Raw genomic sequence first — 26,018 nt, forward strand, 5'->3', positions numbered from 1 at the left:
GAAAGAGAGAAAGAGACAGACAGAGATAGTGAGACAGAGACAGAAAGACAGAGAGAAAGAGAGAGAGACACAGAGAAAGAGACAGACAGAGATAGTGAGAGACAGAAAGACAGTGAGAGACAGAGACAGACAGAGATAGAAGGGGAGAGAGAGAAACAGAGACGCAAAAGAGAGGCAGAGAGAAAGATGAAGAAAGAGAGACTGAGAGACAGAGACTTAGAGATCCAGACAGAAAGGTAGAGAAACGGAAAGAGACAAAGACACTGAGATAGAGGCAGAAAAGAGGGGGGGGGGGAGGGAGGAGGAGGTCTGAGAGTAATAGGAGAGTGAGGGAGAGATTAAGAGAGGGAGAGAGAGATCCTCTGTCAGCAACCTCAACAAGCATACCAGGAGGGGGAGACTCAGCCTTGCTTTTTACCAGCTGTGCTAACTCCAAGCCGCCCGAGGTGGGGAAGGGAGAAAAAGGAGGAAGAGAGAGAGAGAGAGAAACAGAGAAGAAGAGAGACGGGGAGCGAGGAAACTCCTTTACAGACAAAGTTTCGCTTTTCCTTGAAGGTTACAGGGAAAGAAATCGGCCAAAGTGGTCAGGAGCTGAGCAGGATTCGGGGCTAGGTTTGCCCTTTTGGACAGCACCAGTGTCCACTTGGGCAGCGTCCTGGGTCCCAAAGGAGAGAGAACTAAGAGAAGAGGGGCACGTGCAGGAGGAGTGTTGGACAGAGCACCTCCCCGCCCGTCTCGAGCGCGCACACACACATACACAAACAAACATACTAGCGCGCGCGCACACACACACACACACACACACACACACAATCACATTTGCACACTCGCATAGGCGCGCACGCGGAACCCGATGCCGGGGTGAGTCACCGGCAGGTCAGGACCGCTCGTGGAAAGGGGCGGAGGGAGCCCTAGCACTGACGATTTGCTTGCGGGAGCTTCTACAGCGCCGCGGACACCAGGCACCTAGGAGGGGAGGAGCGTTTGCTGGCTCGCTCGGTGCCAAGGCTGCCAGGTGACCCGGGAGGGCCGCTCACCTCCTCTCCCGCCGTACCCCCCTCCCCTCCGCACCGCCCCGAGCGCCTTTGTGTCCAGATGCAGCGGAGACCAGCTTGACTGAAGAATCCAGATGCGGGACGACAGCTGAACAGCTGCGAAAGGAGGGGGGGGAGGGGACAGGGCGAACGCCTGCGGGTGGTCTTTTACCCCCTGAGCTGCTTCTCCGTGCGGACGCTGGCACCTCCAGGTAAAGACTTGAACCTCTCTTCCAGAATACACCCCCGCCCCAGCCCCTTCTCTTTGTTTGTAAGAGAGGAGTGGTGGGTGAATTGGGCAAGTAGAGGGATCTCTAGGCTGGGGTGGAGGGGTGGGGAAAAGAGTTGTGGTCAAAAAACTAAAGTTGTATGGGCAGAATGAAGGTGAAGACAAAAGCTATTCTTTTATCATTGTTGGGGTGATAACACCCTGGATGATTCCCTGGGATGACTCAGGAATAGATCTTGTGCCTAGGCATGGGGAGAGAGACCGTGAAGTGTGTGTGTGTGTGTGTGTGTGTGTGTGTGTGTGTGCACCACCGTTATAGATAAGTTTCAGTTGGTGATCTGACTCAGCCTTTACAAAGGGATGCAGTCACTCTGACCCCTGGCGATGCAGGGACGATCTGAGCAAAGCTGACTCCTTCCTTAATCAAAACTATGACTTGATGTTCTTTGAAAGGGCAGGTGCACGTGTGACTCCTGAATGTCCATTTCTGGACATTTCCACTGTCCATGTCCATCTGTCCACTTTTGTTAATTAGTAATTCCCCAGTCTCCAAATACACCTTTTGTCAAAGCTTAGAACACAGAAAGGAGAAATTGCTTCTAGCTAGCATTCAAGCAACTGTTGCTGGTATCCGTAACGAGATGGTTGCTGTTCCAATAATTGACAGGTACTTTGTGCATTTTATAAATGAAAGCAATTTCATTGAGCACTTTTACGGTATAGAAATCTATATCAAGGCTTGGTTTCATACACCATACCTTTTAGGTTTAGAAAAAATATCCACTTACTAATATGGCAGTTGGAGACCGTTCCCATCCATGCTTGTGCATGAAGAATTATGCTGGTGCATTTTACCTTTTTTCAGTTTTATGCTTGAAGGAGCACTCTGGAAAAATGAAATACTGTCAACTCTCTTAGGCAAAATAATCAGGATCCATTAATTGCCAAGATATGATGGCCAATGAATGTGCGGTGATTGTAAAAACTGACATTGCAAAGAATATATTGAACTCTCAATTATTCTCCCCAGTTCTAAGGAATGATCACATTTTAAATATTGCATCAAAGGCTTACTTTTTAATTTCTATCAGCCAGACACATGCAAATGGATTCAATAAAACATTATCTTCTTTTACCTAAAAAGTGTTATGGCTGACTAATGAATTTTTTGCTGCAGAGTGATTATCTAAAAATGATGTACATCATGTTTTTCTGTGCTACTGGAACATGAATTGTGCTCTTAAGTAAACAGTGTAAGTGGTGCCTGGATTATTTACAGAAATATAGCCTTCCCCCTTTTTATCGCAAAGCTTATTGAATTTTATCTAAGCACAGAAACTTCCATCATCAGATCTAGTAGAGAACTAAAGAGCTTTTGTATTCATATTCTGTATTTTTTCTTTAATTAATTTGCAAAGTTTTATGAGTTACACTTTTTAAATTGTGGGAAAACAATTCCAGATCCTTTATACCACTCATTAGAACTTTTTTTTTTTTTTTTTGCAGTACTCAAAATGTGTTTAATCTTTTATAAAACATATAGGTGGTTGGGTAATATTCTGTTCAAATCTCAAAAATGCAACAGATTTGTTGTTAACCCAACTTCTGATAGTTGGAGTCTGCTGCATGTAGTTGCTTTTCCATAGAAAATCTACTTTTAGGGGATTTGCTTTGTTCCTTTAAGGAGTGCATCTGTGTTAGATATGCATGCCTTCAGCAACAATTATCTGAGTTATTAAAAAGAGTTTTTTTCAAGTAAATCAAGTTAAAATAAATGTTCATAGTTTAATATTCACAGGACTATTTATTCCCCAGAAGAAAAGATTCCACTTTGTTAAGTTATAAAATTGAAAGGTAAGGGAATTGAAAGGCCATCCTGTTATTTCTCTTTATACCTAATATTTCTTCTATTATTTTACTGATATATAATCTTATATGTCCTTTTACTTAAGAAAACCTCAAATCACAAAGCTAAAGGAAATTATTTCATTAGTTGCAGGTGAGATCCATTTTACAATAGCATTTTTTTGTAGAAAAACTCAATATTAGTTTCAAATCAATGTTATTCTCTCCAATCTCATTTTTTTTCTTTCAACGTAAAATTGAATAACTCAAAAAGAACAGTTCCTTTAAGAAGAAGAGGATTGGCTTGAGAGTGGCCTTTGCAAGACTAACTGAAATCTAATAGTAGACACAGACCTTGAAAAACATAAGCTTTATTTAATATTGTTTATTCTAGCTTCATTCTTTTTATTTAGCACTATTTATTTATCACCCATCTCTCTACACATCTTCATCTCAGGCCCACTGGTTTGTCAGAATTTCTGCCAAATCCTACTGTTTCATTTTTTTTCTTCCAGTTTTTTTCGGTTGACCTTAGGTTTGGAGGACACTGCCTGTCCCTTCATTCATCAGAACTAGCTACTCTCTTTCAAAATCTTTCCATATTTTTTTCTTTTTCATCAGTGCCTTGATGTGAGAGAGTATGTTTTCATAGGTTTTTGTTTCTTTGTAAAAGGAAAGAAGGTAAATCTAGGAATCTCCAATCCAAGGAACTTTGTACCTTAAAGAATTAACCGCCTTTTTAGCGGCTTTCTCTGTGGCAGGATAGAGTGTCAGCAGCTGATTTAGGAAGGTAATTATAGCAACAAATAAATAATAAAGGTTACTATTAACTAATGTCTCTTTAGGCAGGAATGTTTTGACTTCCACTTTCTTCTCTAGTTGACCCCAATCTGTGGTCCAGTGGATTGCATGTATCTAAATCCCTAGCCAGCCACACTCTTGCAAAGTTTTATTTAGCAAACATTTGTTGAGCACAGTGTGTGCCAGATAACATACAAGACTGGCAGGGGGGGAGGGATCTAAAAGATAAAGTTCTTATCCTTAATGATCTTTTAATCTAGCTACAATAGTAAGTAATAGACTATAGAATTCAAATTCCACTTTTACAAATATATATTAAATACTAATGCAGTGATAGACCCTAGAGTTGATAGAAAGAATAGCTAAAAACAGATACAATACCTGCCCTCAGGGGGCTTATAGACCAGTAAGAGGATATGACCTGGTTGGTAAAAGGATATGACACATATACAAATAACTGTAACATAAAAATAGAACAGCTGGGGAAATGAAAAGAATCTTGTGTATGAATGTTCATTGTAGGCAAGTAGTAATCCTAAGTACATGAAAAATGAGGAACAGAAGATTTTTTAATATAAATAAATCATTTAACACATAAAAAGATAGGGTGAGGGATTTTACCTATGATAGGGGAATTTTCACTGATAGAGGGAATTTTCACAGGAGGAAAAACTTTCTACCAGAATAAGTTGGAACCTTTTTTGCAATTAATAAGTTTAAAGTACTACCCAGAGAACTAACATTAAGTGACAATTCGTCCAGGATCAGACATTTAGTATGGATGCAAGGTGGGATTTGAATGAAGGTGCTCTTGATTTTAAGATCAACTCTGTCTATTCACAGCCAATTACAGAGACTTTGTAGGAATAGGTATTCCGACCTATGATTTCACTGATGTGGGGAACTCATTGTACCTAATACAATATAATAGATTTGAAATTATAAGAAAGGAAGTACATAAGCTTTTATTAAAGTGCCTACTATGTGCTAAGCAGTCTCTATATATTATCCTATTTCCCAATAGTCTGGAAGATAGGTGGTATTTTATCCCCATTTTACAGTTGAGGAAAGTAAGGCAGAAAAAGGTTAAGTGATGAGTTCAGTCATACAGATGGAAAGTATCTGAGGCTAGATTTAAGTTCAGGTCTTCCTGACTCCAGGCCCAGTGTTCCATTGACCTAGCTGTCTCACGCACTTATTTCCTCTGGAAGGAATGTCAAAAGTCATCTAGTCCAACCCAAGCTTTTTATAGATAAAGAAACTTAAACTCAGAGAAAGGCTGTTCAAGGTCACACAGGTAATAAGTGACACATAGGCAGAGAACCCAGATCTTCTGATTCCTCATCCAATCATCTATTTACGATATCAGGCTACTAGCAACTATAACTTTTGGATGTTTGATCTCTTCCTCCTCTGAACTAGCCTAAGTGAATTATGTGAACCATGTTATTGTTTTTATGTTGTCACCTTCTGTCTTGCAGTATATTAGGGCAAGTTTTGATTTGTTCTGGTCTTTATCTACATATCATTTCCCCTACTGAAAATTCCATGAGGGCAGAGACTGCTATTTTTCTTTATATGTTCCAAAGCACCTTGGATAGAGGCTTGCACACAGTAGGGATTCATTAAATGTTTGTTTAATCGAATAAAACTATGATAAGATAGGAAATTTCATTTTAAAAAAAACACTCAGAGATGGGTTGGGATATACTATGCACTTTTCTAATCAATGGATAAACAATCAGTCAAGCAAATGAGATAATTTTATAAAGCTTGTGATACAGTGCCCAGCACATAATAGGAGCTTAATAAATACTTGTTTCCTTTTCTATACCTACCCCTCTCCTTCATGTCCAAAAACAAGGCAAATGATTTAAGGAAATGATTTCCTTGTGAAAAATTGGTCTAAACTTTCACTTGGAAATAAAAAACTACATATCAGTACTTTTCAATATTATTTCATGCTATTTCATTCTTAAATTTCTTAATTTTAATACTCCTCTAGAATTGCTCTTCTTGGCAGCTAGATTGTAGTAGATAATGCTCTAGTCTAGAAGACCTGAGTTCAAATTCCAACCTTAACTAGCAATCTGACCCTGGGCATGTCATTTAGCTTCACTGTAAAATGGGGATAAAAATAGTACTTACCTCCCAAGTTGCTCTGTGTGTCAAATGAAATTTGTAAAGTATGTAGCACAGTACTTGACACATAATAGTTTGGCTTGTTCCCTTTTCCTTTCCCTCCCTTCTTCAGCATTTCAATGAATCCACAATTTCTGTAGTGAGAAAAATTCCTTCCCAACTGAAGTCCACCCATGCCTTCCTATCCTGAGCAACTCTTGGTCCATGTCCTCACATGAATATTCCATAATGGGTCCTCTCAGTGCTCTGGAGACATGATACCAGATTTTTTTAAACTTGGTGCTACGCCAAAGGCTAAAGTTAGTGCAGAGTTCTATATGTACAAGTTGTATAACTGATAAAAAGACATTTTTACAATAAGAACTACACTAAACCACAAGCTCATGTGATGCAAATGCATCGAGTGAGAAAGCACAGCATAGATGATGAACTGCTGATCCCTGGGGTCAGAAAAATCTGGCTTTGTGCCCATTTCTTGCACATACTTGCCTTCTCAGTGTCTCCAGGCAACTATCTAAGACTTTAAGTTGTACAACAGAAAGTGATATGCATTGACTGTAATTCCCTCAATGGAAGTTTCCTACATTGATGAAATCATGAGTCTAGGAAAATATTGAAAAGGATCATAAGATTAGGGCTAGAAGTCATTTCATGGCACGCCCTCATTTTGCAGAAGAGAAAACTTATGCTCAGAGAGGTTAAGTCATTTGCCCCAGATCAGCTACACAGCTACTAAGTAGTAGGGAGAAGGAAAGCCAGAATGAGTCTTCTGATGTCTGTCCTTTCTTGTGTATCATACTGTCTCTCAAAGAGCATCGATAAAGGTGATAAGTTTTGGCCTTTACCATTTGGAGATGGATTTAGATCTGTGGACTAGCTAATAATGAAAGGCTGAAAAGGGCATATCCAATCTCTTGAGTCATCATCCACTTCTCTCATATCCACTGTCTGTAACACAGCTGGCCAGAGGACAGTTTTATATGTGAAAAGCTTTCTGCTCCCATTATCAGTTTAGGAACTATGAGTAATTTTGTACTCTATTATTGTATTGGAAGTCCGAAACTCAGGTATCTCTTTAGTTATGTTTTAGTTTAGTTAATACATCCCAGTTGGGATTTGTTACAATAAAAGTATACAGTAAAACCATGATATAATTGTTTTTGAGGGATTAAATAAGGAGAGCATTTTTATAAGCAGTAAAATGTTTAATTGGGAAAAAACATGAGGGGATTTTCAATAGAGTTTAAAAATGAGAAATCATTCTGAGCTGACAAAATGCATTTTGATAATAATACATAATCAGAAATGTGTCATTTGTCATTAGTGATTATAAAAATTGGACAAAAATATTGATTGTGAAAGCTCAGTTTTTAAACTTTCATTTACTGCAACACTGTGACTATTTAGTATAAAAATATATATATATTTATGTATGTATATATATACATATATATTTAATATACATTCATATTTGTATGTATGTGTATGTATATGTAGCTTGGTTTGGTGATCATATCACTAGAAAGACTAAAGTATCCCTTGGAAAATCATGTTTTACTTGCTAAGTACTACTGTCCTACAATATTGAAACATTCCCATTCTGCCCCTTGGCACATTGTATAGTCAGATGGGAATTGAGGTATGGTTTAGGAAGGAGATCAAGATTACTGAAGCCTTTTAAACCCCATTCTGAAAGTCAGGATTGCATAATCCTCAACTTTATATTGTGAAAGAAGTCAACAAATGTCTTCTGGCTACATTTCCAAAGACCCCAAACTTTCAGAACCGCTACTCCATTCTCCTAACTTTTCATCTCTTCATAACACAAAGAGATATACAGCTAAATATAATTTATTTGAAACAATTATAGCCTTATCATTAATATTTTCCTTTAATATAAATCAATCAGTTTATAGTATTAATCATTCCTAAAGGGAGTGTTAATAAGCCCATTGTATCACTAGCCACCATATTAAACAATTTATTTTCTCCTTTTTATTTGTTACTTTCTTTTATTAAAAAAACAACTATTGTTTTTTTTCCTCTTACTTTCTTCCACTCTTTTTCTTCCACTTTTCCCCCTTCTAGTCTGTCTAGATCAGTTAGTAGGGCCCCCTGGGACTGCTGAACCAAATAGTACATAGGCTAAAGTGCTTGCTGTCTTTTCTATGATGTGCTCTAATCAGTCTTTAACAGGGTTTTAGCTTAAACATTTAAAAACAATCATAAGTTCATTGAACTTTAAAAAAAAAAAGAAAAGTTATTCTGTAGCGTTTTACTCCTGGGAGACATTTTCTTGAGTATTCCAAATATATAAGTTCACATACCTCATATTAAGTTCAAGTTCTATTTACTTCTCTTAATATGCAATCTATCTTTTTTCTCAAATTGAAGTTATTATTTAAGGGATCAGAAATGTTTGAATTTGTTATACGTTTATGTTTAGATTTTATATTCCAAGTTCTCATATTTGGGATGAATCCTCCTTTTTTATATAACATTTCCCTAGCTTTAAAAAGCTGTATGAAATCTTCCCAAGTAGTTATTCTTGTCTGAAATTCAGAGTTCTATTGCCTTACTTGTTTGAAGTATCTCTAAATAAGTTAAATCAGTGTAGCAATCTCTTTTCCAGGAATAAATAGCACTCAGGTTTTGTGCAAACTTGTTTCCTTTAGTCTTAAAAAATCTTCCAAATGCCCAGGCTAGCTGCCTTCAGGAAGACCATTGTGTTGGAGAGGAAGATTATGTACTGTATTTCTTCCTACCATTTTAAATGCAAATAAATAATATATCATGAAGCAGTGTGAATATTAAGATCAGTGATCTCTTCCTGTTTTAAAAATGAACTTACTCCCTCTGATAGTCGATGTTTAAGTAGTACCCAGGATCCAAGGTCAAAACTAAAAGCAGATGATTGACAGAAGGAAAAAAAAGGACTTTAAGGAATGTTTTTTTTTTTTTTTTGAAGTAATTTGTTTTTAGAGAATTAATAGCACATTAAAACTTAGGGCCTTTTTGAAAAGTCCCATATATCACCAGTCAGAGAAAAAGGAGGGTAAACTGATTTGTTTTTACAGGGAATAGGTTGAACTCTTCTGTTCCTAATCAGAAGGGAAAGGGAAACCCAGCCAAGCTTTGGGTCCATAAGACATCGCAAACTATCTTTAAAAACATGTTTTGGCTTTGCTGGGTCCCAACATGTGTTCTGGCCAGCACTTTAGCTCCACAATTTTAAACCTAGGGATCTTTTAAGGGAAATTTAATCCATGTGTTTCTGATGCACTTAAACTTAAATCATTACCCATAAACTATATGTCTCTCTACACACTTTGATGTCCAAGAAATATTTGAAGCCATTTAAAGGCTGAGTTGGTTTTTTTGTTTGTTTGTTTCTGAAAATAAGAAGTTCTTATTGCCTGGGTTCTGTAAACAGCCCAAGAATTTGAATTATATCTGAAATCATGCAACTAAATGACTATCAGATAGGTTCTTTCCTTGGCAGAATAGATTTTCCTCTGAATGCTAATGAGTTTTTCTTATGTGACAGGAAAAATTTAAGTATTTTTAAAGGCTTTGTTCTCAATGGCATTCAATTATAGTCACCTGTTTTATTCCCTCCTCCCCCTCCATTTATTTAGTGCCAGGGAAATATTTTTATATAACACTAAGTTTTGCTTTAAAATATGTATAACCAAAAATATGTATAACTGTTGTCATATAAAACCTGTGTCCATATATCTCTTAATCTATTTTTCCAAAGTGCTTCCTATTAATATCAGTGTTCCAAAGTAGTATAAAGGTTTTATCTGCCATGTCTTGATATGAGTTCTTCTCTGAATCGATGACCTAATTTGACAAATTTCAAAAATAAGCCTTTTAACTTAATTTATGACATTTATAGAAAGTCATTCTTTGCCATGTAGCTACTTTCTTACAAAAAGCAGTACTGAGAATAGTAAAGGATTTCCAAAGCAATTTGAATAAATCTGCAAATGTTACCAATTGCTTTCCAGAAATCCAATTGCCTCCTCTACCTTCCTTCATATTACCACCCTAATTCACCCCTCCCCACCACTTTAACATTCAGACTGATGGAAAACTAGGAACCAGAAAAGGACAAGTTGTATGAGTTGGGATCCTCAACAAGTTTTAACAGGCTTAGGAGTCAGGATATAATTGTAAACTGTTGTAATGTGTAGGGTGTTTTGTGTTCTACAATAATAGTAGTGTTGCTTTTTAGCTCTAAATTACATGATGACACATCTTTGAACTCTATTGTGTGAAGAAAAACACCTTCTTACTGAAGTTAGATTTCCTGTTTATGTATGCGTCTTTTCTGGTAACTGAACTTCCCATATGAACGTGGCATAAAAATATAAAGAGAGTGAAAAAAGGACATGAGTAATTTCTTTCTCAAAGTCAACAAAGTTCTTTTTTTTTCTTAGTGAAATAAAGTTTCATTTTAAAAAGTAATGATGATATTTGAGGAGTAACACTTGTTAATGAAATGTTAAGTTCCGGGTTCCCAATTTCCACACTTGATTTAGAAAACTTTGCTCATTTAAAACTATGTTCTCTTGATGCCAAATACATTATTCTTTAGAGGGGAAAGGAGAAGCTTCTGTATTATCGTTGGCTAAAAACAAGCAGCCTCTATATTTAAATGCTCAAAATGAACATTCTTTAGTGTGGTATATTCACCAAAGCACTTATCCAGCATTTGATTATATAGATATTTACACATCTAATTTTAGTTACTAATTTGAAATTTTTTGCTGAATTTATATCAGTATTCCTCACTTCTGGAGTTAACCAAAACCATCTCACTCCCATTCCCATCCCCACACCCATAGCAATTGGGGTTAAGTGACTTGCCCAGGGTCACACTGCTAGGAAGTGTTAAGTGTCTGAAGTCAAATTTGAACTCAGGTCCTCCTGACTTCAGGGCTGGTGTTCTATCCACTGCATGACCTAGCTGCCACCAAAACTACTTAATAACCATATACGTGTGTATTTTCTGTTTGTTTGGGACTTTTTGTTTTGTTTTGCTTTGTTGTAGGCAATTGGGGTTAAGTGACTTGCCCAGGGTGACATAGCAAGTATCTAGGACTGCATTTGAATTCAGGTCCTCCTGACTCCAAAGTCAGTTCTCTATTTATTGTAGTACCTACTTGCTCCCATGTGTCTATCTTCAATAAATATTTACATAAGAAATGAAAAGCATTTTTATTAAATTAAAAGGTCTTACAACTTAGCAAATGAAAAATTCCAATTTTCTTTAGAAGGCTAAATTTGAGGAATTTTGTCAAAGTCAAATATTTATTTTATGATTGTCCTTGCTACAATAGCAGAAGGTATTTTAATAACTCACCTGTGTCTGGTTCTTCAAGGTTTGCAAATAGCTCTTCTCACAACAACCCTGTGAGTTGGGTAATAGTATTATTATGCTAATTTTTACAGGTGGGAAAACTGTACTCATGATAATACAGCTAGGTAGAATTAAAATGGCAGATAACAAAAATAGCAATAGAAACACAAGAAGATTGTAGCATGTTATCAGTGACAACTTCTACATAAGAAGCAGATTAAAAGATGTCACCCAGAAAATGTATGATGGGAAAAGGAGGTAGGCTGGTCAAATGCTACATTTGTATTCACTTAATATTAGAAGGTTTAGATAATAGCCTTCAGCATAATTGCTCTATCTTCTGTATAGGATTTATGAGAAGGCAAGAACTAGAACCAAGAAGGATAAAAAGGTGTGGAGAGATTAAGATGCATATCATTGTAGAGTATATTCATCACCCACTTAACTCATTAATAGCAATCCAAATCTCCCTGTACCTCATCTTTCTCCAGTCCTATTCTGTATCTTCATCATGACTTAGTAATTTTATTACTCAGACTTCTTCCAGTACATCAGCTCTGTTCAGACTGCACTTCCCTTTTCCTCTCTTAAACCTTTATCTAACCAATTCAATTGTACATCATCTCCTGCTGTCAAATCTTTGCTCCCTTGTCCTGTCACTATCTATGCTATGCCAAATGGCATCCTTACATTATTCCCATAATCCATCTTCAGATCACAGTGCTACTGAATAATCTTGCTAACTGCTACTACTATAAGCCTCTAATCTTATTTGGGTACTCATTGACATAAGGCAATCACTTCTATAAATGATGAGTGTTTGTTCCAAACCTTACCTTTTTTCCTTAACTTCCCTCTTCATCCCTTCCAGCCTCTCTTTTGGCCAAGGACCTCAACTCATACTCTACTGAGACAATAGAGGTTGTTTGCCTCTCTTGTCCCCTACTGCACTTCTCAAAGCTTCCTGATATCCTCCCTGTATCTGTGCTTCTTTATTCCAATATCTGATAAAAGATAACCCCTCTTGTCAACAAATCCAATCCCTTTATTTGTGCCATCAATATATCTTTTCCTATCTCTTCTTTGAGCATATTTGCCCCATGTTTCTCTCTAATCTTCAGTCTCTACTTATTTACTCTCTACTTTCTCACTAGTTACAAACATGTCCATATCTTCCTCATTCTTAGAGTACCTTCATTTATCCCCTAAATCAGTGCAAAGAAAAAGTTGTTCATATTCATTGTCTATACTTCCTCACCTCTTACTTTTCCAATCTTTATTTTCTGATCTCATTGCTAATTTAAATTTCTCTTTTCAAATTTACCACTGGCTAAAACCAATGACCTTTTGGTAGCAATAACTTTTTGGCCTCTCTGCAGTATTTGATGAGATTATTGAATATCATTTCTTACTAGATGTTCACTCCTTCCTGGGTTTTCATGACTCTCTGTTTCTCCTCTCACTTCTCTAGGTACTCCTCAGTATCCATTGCAGCAATATCATCATCAACAGATGTGTCACCCCCTAAATTAGAGGTGTACCCCAAGTATTTTTCTTGGATCCTTTTCTTTCTTTTTCACCATTTTCTCTCTCTCGCCTTCCCTCAAATATCAGTTTCCTTAGGTTCATTTACCATATCTGTGCATATATTTCCCATAAATAGCCATGATCCTGCATGGTGGTGCCCTACCATAATCACTGCTACCAGAGAGAATCATGCTGTCAAATCTGGTGAGCTTAGGAGTTCTGAACTGGTCAGCTAAGACAATCATGCAATCAGACTAAGTTTGGTGTTAATATGGTGAATTCCCAAGAATGTCAAACCACCAGATAAGCTAAGGAGAGGTGAACCAGCTCAGGTTAGAAATAGAGCACATAAAATTTCTGTATAGAGTCTCTGTACTTCCAACATGAATTAGATAGAAAAAATCTTACACACATACATACACACACAAATGAAATTATATATATATATATATATATTTCTGGGATCCTTTCTGTCCTCTAGTTCTGCTTCCCCAACTGCCTATCGGACATTTTCCAATAGATATATCATAGGAATCTCAAAATTAACAAGTCCAAAACAAAATTCATTATGTTTCTCTAAAAATTAACCACAAAACACCTCTCTTCCTATTTTCTCTATTTCTTTTGAGATATTATCAACCTTCTAATAAATCAGGTTCAGAACTCAACTTGCCACCAACTTTTCCCTCTTTCTTTCCTCCCCTCTCCAACCAATTGTCAAGTCTTAATGAATTCTACGTCCATAACATTTTTTTCATTTATTCCACTCTTTCCATTTGCTTATTTAGTATACATTCTGTATTTCATTTTCTGGGAACAGTATATATATACTGTTTATATATATAAACAGTTCTGTTTCTGGGAATGTCTTTTTTTTTTCCAAATAGGATGTTAGCTCCTTGATAATAGAGGCCATTTTATTTTGTCTTTGTATCCCAAGGATTTAGTATAATGCCTGGTACATTTTGGGTGTTTACTGAATAATTTCTAAATTGATGCATCATATACATGAAATGTAATATAGTATTCGGGGAAAGATCATTAGATTTGGTGTCAGAAAACCGTGGTTCAAATCTCAATGACCTTAGACAATTCATTTAACTTTTCTATCCCCAAAATTTCCTCTAAGGTTAGACCACCTCTAAGTTCCTTTCTGGCCATAATGATAGCATATATATATATATATATATATATATATATATATACATACATATAGAAGAAAGTAAAATAGAAATCTGATTATTAATTCAAGCAATGCAAACAAATGAAATCAAGAAGGTCCCAACTGGATCCTTTGGTTTGAAAGATGGGATTGAACTGTTTCTTATTTCTATAAGTGTCAAAAGTAAAAAATAAAATAAGTCATATTTAGTGAAAGGTAAAATCAAAGTAAGACAAAACTTATAACTGGATAGAAATCAAATATTATAGACTTCACCTAGGTTTAGTTTCTTTAATGCTAAAATTAAAACTTTTAAATTTTACCTTTAAGTAGTTTAAATTGAAATTACTTATTTTTTTTTAATTAAATAACTTTTTATTGACAGAACCCATGTCAGGGTAATTTTTTACAACATTATCCTTTGCACTCACTTCTGTTCTGATTTTTCCCCTCCCTCCCTCCACCCTCTCCCCAAGATGGCAAGCAGTCCTATACATGTTAAATAGATTACAGTAGATCTTGGATACAATATATGTGTGCAAAACCGAATAGTTTTCTTTTGCTCAGGGAGAATTGGATTTAGAAGGTATAAATAACCCGGGAAGAAGAACAAAAGTGCAAGCAGTTTGCATTCATTTCCTAGTGTTCTTTCTTTGGGTGTAGCTGCTTCTGTCCATCCTTGATCAATTGAAACTAAGTTAGATTTTCTCTTTGTTGAAGAAATCCACTTCCATAAGAATACATCCCCATACAGTATCGTTGTTGAGGTATATAATGATTTCCTGGTTCTGCTCATTTCGCTCAGTATCAGTTCATGTAAGTCTCACCAATCTTCTCTGTATTCATCCTGCTGGTCATGAAATTACTTATTTAAAATTAAATTGAAATTAACAAAATCACGTTGTGTGAAATCTTTTAATCTTACAACAACTAAACAAATATATATTTATATGTACATATTTACATATATTTATATATTTTTTCCATATATTTCTGTAGGTCATGTCAGAAAAATGCAGATAAAACTTCAGCCGTATTAAAAACAATGAGCGGTGACAGCACTTGAAACAATCTCATAAGTTGATTAATTACTTTGTGAATATTATTCAAACTTCTAAATGAATTACTGGATTTGCTATTCAGTACTCAAGTTCCCTCACAACTCCTAAAGAAGGAGCTTTTATATTCAGCAATTCATAATTATATAGTTCATAAATATTATAATTTCTTTTCTTTGACAACTCAAGACTACAGATTTTCTCAAAACTCAGAAAATGGCATCTGTTTATATATGTTTTGGTTTTCTACAGCCAATCCTCACAGATGTTCATAAAATAACTAGAATTACACAGTATAACAATTTTAGAAAAATATGTACAGTATATATAATTTAAAATAAAGCAAAATGATAAAATGTTAGTCATATTACTTTGAGGAACTCTGACAAATACGAAGATTAAGATGAGTAATTTTAGGATTTGTCATTAATAATGACTAACCTTGCTACTTATTTAGACCTTCTTCTTGGTCAGTATACGTGAAGACAAGTGTTGTATCAGAGTAATTTTTATTCTTGTTTGTATTTTTTCAACTTACATAGTCTCCTTGACAGCAAATAGGCTCATCTGAACCAATATAAATAGAAAAGGAATAACTGATGAGATTTTTTTAAAAATTCATCTTTAATGACAATATTACCTAAACTAATCTATTTATTCAGCGCTATACCAATCAGACTCCCAAAAAACTATTTTAATGACCTAGAAAAAAATAACAACAAAATTCATATGGAAAAACAAAAGGTCAAGAATTTCAAGGGAATTAATGAAAAAAAAATCAAATGTAGGTGGCTTATCTGTACCAGATCTAAAATTATATTATAGAGCAGCAGTTACCAAAACCATTTGGTATTGGCTAAGGAACAGATTAGTTGATCAGTGGAATAGGTTAGGTTCAAGGGATAAAACAGTCAACAACTATAGCAACCTAGTCTTTGACAAACCCAAAGACCCCAGCTTTTGGGATAAGAACTTACTGTTTGACAAAAATTGCTGGGAAAATTGGAAACTAATATGGCAGAAACTAGGCATTGATCCATACTTAACGCCGTACACCAAGATAAGGTCAAAATGGGTTCATGACCTAGGCATAAAGAATGAAATTATTAATAAATTAGAGGAACACAGGATAGTTTACCTCTCAGACCTGTGGAAGGGGAAGGTCTTTATGACCAAAGCAGAACTAGAGATCATTACTGATCACAAAATAGAAAATTTCGATTATACCAAACTGAAAAGTTTTTGTACAAACAAAACTAATGCAGACAAGATTAGAAGGGAAGCAATAAACTGGGAAAATATTTTTACAGTCAAAGGTTCTGATAAAGGCCTCATTTCCAAAATATATAGAGAATTAACTCTAATTTATAAAAAATCAAGCCATTCTCCAATTGAAAAATGGTCAAAGGATATGAACAGACAATTCTCAGATGAAGAAATTGAAACTATTTCTAGTCATATGAAAAGATGCTCCAAGTCATTATTAATCAGAGAAATGCAAATTAAGACAACTCTAAGATACCACTACACACCTGTCAGATTGGCTAAGATGACAGGAAAAAATAATGATGATTGTTGGAGGGGATGCGGGAAAACTGGGACATTGATGCATTGTTGGTGGAGTTGTGAACGAATCCAACCATTTTGGAGAGTAGTTTGGAACTATGCTCAAAAAGTTATCAAACTGTGCATACCCTTTGATCCAGCAGTGTTACTACTGGGATTATATCCCAAAGAGATTATAAAGAAGGGAAAGGGACCTGTATGTGCACGAATGTTTGTGGCAGCCCTTTTTGTAGTGGCTAGAAACTGGAAACTGAATGGATGTCCATCAGTTGGAGAATGGCTGAATAAATTGTGGTATATGAAAATTATGGAATATTACTGTTCTGTAAGAAATGACCAACAGGATGATTTCAGAAAGGCCTGGAGAGACTTACACGAACTGATGCTGAGTGAAATGAGCAGGACCAGGAGATCATTATATACTTCAACAACAATACTATATGATGACCAGTTCTGATGGACCAGGCCATCCTCAGCAACGAGATCAACCAAATCATCTCCAATGGAGCAGTAATGAACTGAACCAGCTACGCCCAGAGAAAGAACTCTGGGTGATGACTAAAAACCATTACATTGAATTCCCAGTTCCTATATTTATGCCCACCTGCATTTTTGATTTCCTTCACAAGCTAATTGTACAATATTTCAAAGTCTGATTCTTTTTGTATAGCAAAATAACGTTTTGGTCAGGTATACTTATTGTGTATCTAATTTATATTTTAATATATTTAACATCTACTGGTCATCCTGCCATCTAGGGGAGGGGGTGGGGGGGTAAGAGGTGAAAAATTGGAACAAGAGGTTTGGCGATTGTTAATGCTGTAAAGTTACCCATGCATATAACCTGTAAATAAAAGGCTATTAAATAAAAAAAAATTCATCTTTAGTTTTTCACTGAATTGATCAGTTTTATAGACATAAGTTTAATTTTGGCTGCATCCAATCTTTGGGGCTAAAAAATTTTAAAAGTTCAGAGTGCTTACTGAGTCTGTTCTATCTATCATGCACATGCACACACACACATATATATATAATTATACACACATATATGAATATGTATATTGCATACCTCTATACATTTATGTTCATACATGTACACATATACAAATTATATTATTTGTATATACAAATACATGTCTGTATATTATATGTGCTTATATAAAATTATCATGACTGCATAGAAAGCTCTCCTCACAGAGAAGCAGAACTGGATTCACATCTTGCCTCTGAAGCACACTATGTGACTCTGGGCAAGCCAATTAACCTCTCAGTGCTTTAGATGGTTCCCTGAGACTATGTTTTGAAGAAGTAGTGTCAACCTATATTAATAGAGGAAATTTCCACATCTGGCAATTTCCCATATCAATGAAATGATAAGTCCAGTTCCTATTCTTTAACCTTTTGATCTGAACCCATCATGATTCCAGTTTCACTTGTGTAGAGATTACCAGTGCATTGACTCCCTACACTAATTCAGATCAGTAAATCAGTATAATTATAGGCTTAAATAGTTTGTAGACATTGAGAGATTAACTAAGACAGCTAGGATCTGAGTCCAGTTCTTTCTGATATCCATTCTTCTATGCTATATACTATGCTGTCTCTCAGACCTTAGATATCATAATTATTTGTTATCATATTTTATGCTCAATATGTCTGTTCATTTTCTATGGAAAGTTCTATTTAATCCTTTACTCACTAAAGGCATGGAATTTTGGGAATTTTATGTATATGTGTGCATATCTGCATATATACACACATACTTATATACATACACATATATGATTGGTTGATTGTTGTCCTTCATTCTCGAAGAGTACGAAAATGACATCACTGTGTTTAAGTTGAGTTACAATGTGTCCTACTGTGGCGATCAGACCAATATGAGCTCAGAATGCTCTTCCATAGGTTGAACATAAATAGTCCATGTGAACATTTGGGATATCTTCTCTCGTTGTGCACATCTCGTGTTTCTTTTGGGCTAATTCAATTCTCCATTGCTCATAGAGAACAGGACCTTCTCTGAGGAGGGCACACACCATGCTTGCTGGTCCTGTTCCAGCATCTACCATGTCATACAATCAATTCTAAAGTTTTTAAGAGAGACTTTGAGAGTGTCTTTGTATCATTTTTTCTGACCACCTTGTGCTCACTCAGTCTGTGGTGAGTTCTCCATTAAATGGTCTTTTTGGCAAGTGTATATTTGGCATTTGAACAATGTTTCCAGCTCAACAGAGTTGTGCTCTCTGCAGTAGAGTTGGAATGCTTGGCAATTTAGTTTGAGAAAGGACTTCAGTGTCTGGTATTTTATCCTGGCAAGTGATGTTCAGAATCTTCCTAAAACAATTCAAATGGAAGCAATTCAATTTCCTGGCATAGCTCTGGTATACTGTCCAGGTTTTACAAGCATACAACAATAAGGTCAGCACAACGGCTCTGTATTCCTTCAGTTTGGTAGTCAGTCTAATATCTCTCCTCTCCCACACTTTCCTTTGGAGCCTCCCAAATACTGAGCTAGCTGTCAGTCAATCTCATTATCAATGTGAACATTCTCAGAAAGTATACTGCCTGAAACTCCAGAAAAAATTCCAGAAACTGAATAGAGATTTATATACAATATTTGTGTATCTGACCCAGGCCCTTGATACTATCAGCCATGAGAATTTATGGGAATTATGCAAACACACATATACACACACATACATACATATATATATACATATGCATATATACCATTTATGTATATATATATATATATACCTCACATATGTATTACTTTTTTCAAAACTTCTTGAAACCATATTATATTCATCTAAGAAATCTGAATTCAAAAAGTAAATGTCTATAGTTAGCTATTTTTTCTTCTCAAAGTATTATAACTGTTTCAAATGATGTTATAGACATATATATGTATATAATTTAATAGCAAAATTATTTATTAACTGTTAAACAGTAAATCAAATTCATTTCATAGGAAAATATTCTATTTGTTGACTTTGAAGATATTATATTGACATCAAAGAAAGTTGCATAAACTGATCCTAAAATTCAGAAAGTCTTATCTTAGTCATCAATGGAAATAATTTTGTGAATAATTATTCCTTTAACATGGTTATTTGGTACCCTTAATGTTCCTAATGTATAGGGACAGCTCCAATTTGTGTCCTTGACTATATTTTGTACTTAGAACAATTTCTGTTTTAAAGATAGATGGGGGAAGCTAGGCTTCTGTATGCCATGAGGGTTATCCCTCATAGGAAAAGAGAGAAAAACAATTTCCTTAGCATGGCATTATATTTTCTTTTATGGATGTAAAAGGATTTTTGAATTCTTAGAATAATATGTGATTTATCAATTAATAATGTGCCAGCTTCCTCCTTATTATATCTATTTTAAATGGTTCACAATTATGTCTATAATTCAGTTGTGCTCAATTCTAAACATTTATGTTTGAATAAACTGAAAGCAGTTGTTGCAGTTAGCTTATCTTACAAATATAGAATGGGAATATTCAAATTTGAATTGTAGATATATGCAAAAATATGTTAATTAGGATGTCCCAGAGTAAAAGGGGGGAACTCTTTTTCTTATATGCAAAATTAGTATTCAAGAAAATTGCATTCATTGGGCTAAGATATAAGGAAGACATTTTGGTCCTATAATATTTATAGCTTTTTAGCACTTTCTTAACAGTGGCAGTCAGCCTTTATAATTTCCAACATAATAGAAGATTTATCTTTGAATTACAAGTTATTAATAGCACTAAAAGCTTATTAATCAAATCACAATTCAATATGTTTTCTGAAGAGGATTTCCATGATATCTAAGATGATTTTTTTAAAAAATGCTCACTAACTGCTATTTCCTAGAAATGGCATGCTTTTCAACCATTCTAAAAGGACAATGATATTTGTTGTGAACAATGTGTGAATTGTAAAAGACTAAGACTTTGAGTCCTATTCTTCTTGTCACCTTTGCCCTCTTCATTTAACTGTTTAGCAGTGACCTGTATCACATACCACAACTAAACAATGAAAGATTGGGATTTTTCACATATCAGAAATTTGGATTCCTTTAGATTGGATTTTCTAGGATTTAGGAAGAGGGTAGATTTGGTTTGTGCAAAAAAAAAAAAAAAAGAGATTTAGGAGTCAGAAGAGGCCATATTGATCTCTCTCAAAGAAGCATTTGTATAAAAACTCAGAAACCTAATTTAGAGCTGCCCATGGAGACCTACTGACTGATCACATTAAATAAAACATACATGCTAATTAGGTATGTGTCAATTTTAACTTATTCAGTTCTTTAGTGAGCCTTCTATATTTAGGTGTCTACAATAATTTTATTTGTATATTAAAAGATCCCAATCAATTTAGGAACACCCTTTCTTTGTCAGACTCTTTATGATTTAATAAAAATCTGCCACATATAATAAATCTTTTCCCTGTATATTTTGCCTTGCTTTTTAGAACAAAGAAAAATTCTTACCATAATTCCTATATGAATGAACTGTATCTCCTCAGAATATGTAAAACTACCCGAAGGGATCACAGTATTAAATTGGTGATTAAGGATACAGTGGAATAAAGAGACATACTATAAATATACAACCATGAAATCAAGACAGGTAGTATGAATTTTTTTCCAACTCACATATGTAATTGAATGAAGGAGAAGAAAAAAAAAACAAGAAGGAGGAGGAGGAAGAGAAGAAAAAGAAGAAAGGAAGAAGGAAGAAAAAGAACAACAAGAAGAACAAGAACAAGAAGAACAAGAAAAAAGAACAAGAAGAAGAACAAGAACAAGAACAAGAAGGAGGAGGAGAAGGAGGAGGAGGAGGAGGAGGAGGAGGAGGAGGAGGAGGAGGAGAAGGAGGAGGAGGAGGAGGAAGAAGAGTCTATTTGATTTGCTCTACTTTATGGAATCATGTTTGTAAATAAGCTATTATTCCCTTTATTTTTCCCCTCCATTTGCTGCCACATGCCCAGTAGGGGGAAGGTACTTATTTTGGTTTTGTGGAGAGGTCAACCAGATTAGATGTGGTAGGTAGTGGTTCCTTATTTGTTTTTCTTCCTTACTAAGAAAGGAGGCATACTATAGCCCTCTGGAGAGAGGGCTATTGTATTGGAGAACAGCATTTAAGAGGGATGTGGAGAACCTGGAGAGATTTCAAAGGAAAACCACAAGATTAGTAAAGATATAGAAAATACAAACTATGAGGAAGTTATTTTTTTAAGTGTTATATAATCAGGAGTAAAGTGCTAAGTGTCACCCACAGATCTTCAAGTTTTTAAAAGGTTATTATACAGAGATGGTGAGTAGATCTTTATGTTTGGTAAAATAAATGGACTTACACTCCAATGTGGGAATTTATATTAGCCACAATGAAGAATTTTAAATAGAGATTTTAAATATTGATTGAAATAGATTCACAAGTAAGGTTGATGGACTGTCTTCTGTAAAGCTTAACAACAGAATTGGCTCTCAGATGTTTAAGATAGTTTGTGCATAGGTATCCTGAAAGGCTGACTGACCCAAATGAACTTTCAAAGTGATCTCCAAATCAATGATTTTATTCTCATAAATCCAACATAAATCTTTTTTCCCTTTATATAACTGATTTCTGGCTACCTTAAAAAAATTGTTCTTATTACATGTATATTCTTAAAAGAATCAAAGACTCTCAAAGTTAAAATAGGGCCTTAGAATCTGGAAAAATTCTAAGATGTTGGGCTGGATAGTCCAACACACACACACACACACACACACACACATACACACACACAATCAGTCTAATCAACCTATCAAAAAAAAGAAAAGAAAATGAGGTTATTATGACATAACCTATTCTTGAAGAAACTATGATGGTTCTTTGTGATCACTGCTTTCCTTTTCCAGATATTCAATAAGTACCTACAATTTTACTAAGAATCAAAGTCAAAGTCAAGTGTACTGATCTATAGTTTTCTAATTTCAACTTATTCTCTTTATGGAAAATTGGGACATTTGTTCTTCTATTTTCCTACAATACTGCACCTGTTCTCTAGACTCTCTCACAGGACCTCTACAGGCATAACTGTTAGCTCTTTCAATATCTTGCAGTGAAATTTTTCTAGTGACATACGCACCAAACCACTTAATAACACTATGTTCTAATGTATTTTTATTTATTTTGTTACGTATTTCCTAATTGTATTTTAATTTGATTTCAGCTACCCTTGGTTGAAAGCTGTTATTGTCAGCCCTGGGCTATGTGCTTGACGCCTCTCATCTAATTCACCAAGGACAGCTAGTTGCTCTTTTATTATCCTCCTACTTATCTTGAAGATCATGTCCCTATAGGCCATTTTTTGTTCTGTCTTTTACAATCTAAAGATATTCTCATTGGTAAAGAACACAAATATAAATTTAAAATGAAATAGCTTTATCTTCTCTCTGTAATTTCCATCTACTCCACCCTAAACTATATTCCTATCCCTTCTTTAATTATCCCTTTTTCCCAATATAGCTTTGAAAAGAACATGTTTTGTTGTGTTTCAATGTCCTCACCAGTCTCAATAGATTCTAAGTTTTAGCACCCCAATGCTATTTTTATTGGACACATTTTTGCATTTATACTTTATTGCATGACTTTGCTTCCATCTTCTCTATATGTCTTTTAAAAGATTAAGTTGATCGATGAGTTCCCTCTGCTTTCATTTCAGGCTCTTTGGTTGCTTCTCTTTTCCCTCCCTAGTGGAATTGTTTTCAGAATTTCATTTTTTAGAGCTTTCTATTATTCTATAGAATTTTACATCATGGGATTCTGCCCTCTTCAAATGTAAAGTGTTTATCAGATTATTCTCTGATTTTTTTCTTCACAGATTCCAAGATGGAGTAGTCACACATATTCCCCATGGTTTTCCTATCATTTTCACTCTAGCAACCATTTCTTATTTGTTGGTGAGAATTCTATTCAGAAATTACTCTCCTTGGTTCTCTCTTGCTGAATGATTTAACAATTCATCAGTGATTTCATCCCATCAGTTTAGCTAGTAACTCTTTTGATCTACATATCCAAGCCTAGTCTCTCTCTTAAACTGCAATTCTACATTACTACCAAAAGGTAGAAAATTTTGCAATAGATGACCTAAAGGTATCTCTGAGTCATATTATCATTCTCTCAAACCTCCCTTCTCATCTGAAATTTCTTATTATTGTTCAGGACTTCACAGTCTCCCAGGTTCACAACCTTAGCATCATTATCAACTTCTCTCTCTCAGTTCACACGTTCAATTAGTTGCCAAATCTTTATTTTTTTCCTCTATAACATACCCTATATGTGTCCTGTTCTCACTCACTCAACCAGTCTCCTTCTTCAATTGACTCTAAAAGTTTCCTACAATCAAATACAAACTCTTTCATTTGGCACTTAAAGATCTTCACAATTTGCCTTCTTTCTATCTTTCCAGAATCCTCAAACATTACTCTCATCCAAGCATTAGGATTTTGTGGTTCACACACAATCTTGTCTATATGCTTTTGTTCAAGTTTTTGACCATGTCTGAAAATACTTTTCCTCCCAATCTCCAGCTTCCTTTAAGACAACTCAAACACCACTTTCTGAAAGAAGTTCAGGTTCCCCTTTAATGCTATTTTCCAACTATATCTGTGTGCATCTTGTAAGTGTTTCATTAGGACTTTTTGACTGGTTTTGTTACCTAAACATTGAAAATACTGGAATTTTAAAAAATACTGGAATTTATAATAAAAGGAATTAGTAGACAATTTCAATATTCTTGTTGGTTTTTAAAGTAAATTCATGTATGCAAAATGAAGTGGAAATTTAGAGTAACTATATAACTAAGCACCTTTTCAACTACATGAGTATTTTAGGAGAAGTTTTTTTTCTGGTTTGAATTATCCAGATAATTGTATCATTTTTTTCACTTTGTACTTGTAATCAGAGACATTTTTAGTTCTGTTTGATCTTAGAAATCACAAGGATAGGCAGATGAGAGGATATCAATGATTTGCCTCATTGCAGGAAGCACTCACTTCTATGAGATCACAGATCTATGGGTTATTGGAGCATATCTTTTAAATACGTGTATTTCCAGACAAATTCAAAGAGAATATGAAAAAAGATCAAGAATCATGCCTTTTTTTTCTATAGGAAAAGCAATTCTAAGAACAAAAAAGTCTGAGACAGTCAAAGTACAAAAAGCTCATTTCATCTTAAATATGGGATTATATAATTGTCTTATCTTTCCATGCTACTACTTACTGGGCTTTTTACATCAGTACTATACTCTAGAAAGCAGGTTTCTTGGATAGCAAGGAAAAACTTGTCTGCTTTCTTCTAGAGCAATGATATTATCTACTCTTAATTTCAGCTGTTCCTTTTTAAACTGTGCTAAGTATGTATACCATATATGTATATATATATATATATATATATATATACACTTACATATATACATATGCATGCATACATATATATCTATATATTCATATGTTCATGTGTATATACTTCTTCCAATGAGGCAGATCATTAATATCTCCTCAAATCAGTCTATCTTTTGTGATTCTGATCTGTTTTCTGAAAGCTTGAATAAAACTAAAAAGTCTATAACTACAAATTCAAAGTAAAGAACTGCAGCATATATACATATTTGTATATATGTATATACAGATATCCCACCTATGTCATATTGAACCACGTAGATGGCAGTGGATAGAGTGCTAGACTTGGAATTGGGAACACCTGAATTTGAATTTTGTTTCAAATATTTATTAGCTATATGACTACGGGCAAGTCACTTAAGCTTTCTAATCTGTTTTCTCATCTGTAAAATAACAGCCCTACCCTTTTAAGTAAATGTGAAGATTAAATAATTTAACATATGTAAACCACATCGCAAACATTAAAGATCCATATAAATGCTAGCTATTATTTTTGTTATTCTATATAATAAACAGATGTATAAAAACTAGCTTCAGAGCCAGGCCCACCTCAGAAACATACTGAATGTGTGATCTTGCATAAGTCATTAACTTCCATTACTTTAAAATCACAACCTCCTATTCCTATAACATAATCCCATTGTTTTAATGGAGGCAAATGAAATTCAAAACAGACATGTACATAGATGATAGTATTGATAATGATGGTGTCAGTGCAGAATGAGATATATCATTGGGATCTGTATTCCTAGTCCAATAAATGAATAAACAAACAGGGTAGATGGGGGATTTGCATTATTGACGTTAATGGAACATATGTCTAGATATGACCATATGGAAA

At 34.9% G+C, this 26,018-nt stretch overlaps 1 protein-coding gene across 1 annotated transcript in view; it reads left to right on the forward strand.

The window, feature by feature from the left end:
* The first annotated feature begins 791 nt into the window (after positions 1-791).
* The window catches only part of MET (MET proto-oncogene, receptor tyrosine kinase), a 157,925-nt gene continuing 132,698 nt past the window's right edge, over positions 792-26,018 (forward strand). Inside the window, exon 1 of the mRNA XM_003771542.4 lies at positions 792-1,246. The gene's annotated coding sequence lies outside the window, so the exon portion shown is untranslated. The remainder of the gene's footprint in view (positions 1,247-26,018) is intronic.

This window comes from Sarcophilus harrisii, chromosome 5 (assembly GCF_902635505.1).
Source record: "Sarcophilus harrisii chromosome 5, mSarHar1.11, whole genome shotgun sequence".
Lineage (NCBI taxonomy): Eukaryota > Metazoa > Chordata > Mammalia > Dasyuromorphia > Dasyuridae > Sarcophilus > Sarcophilus harrisii.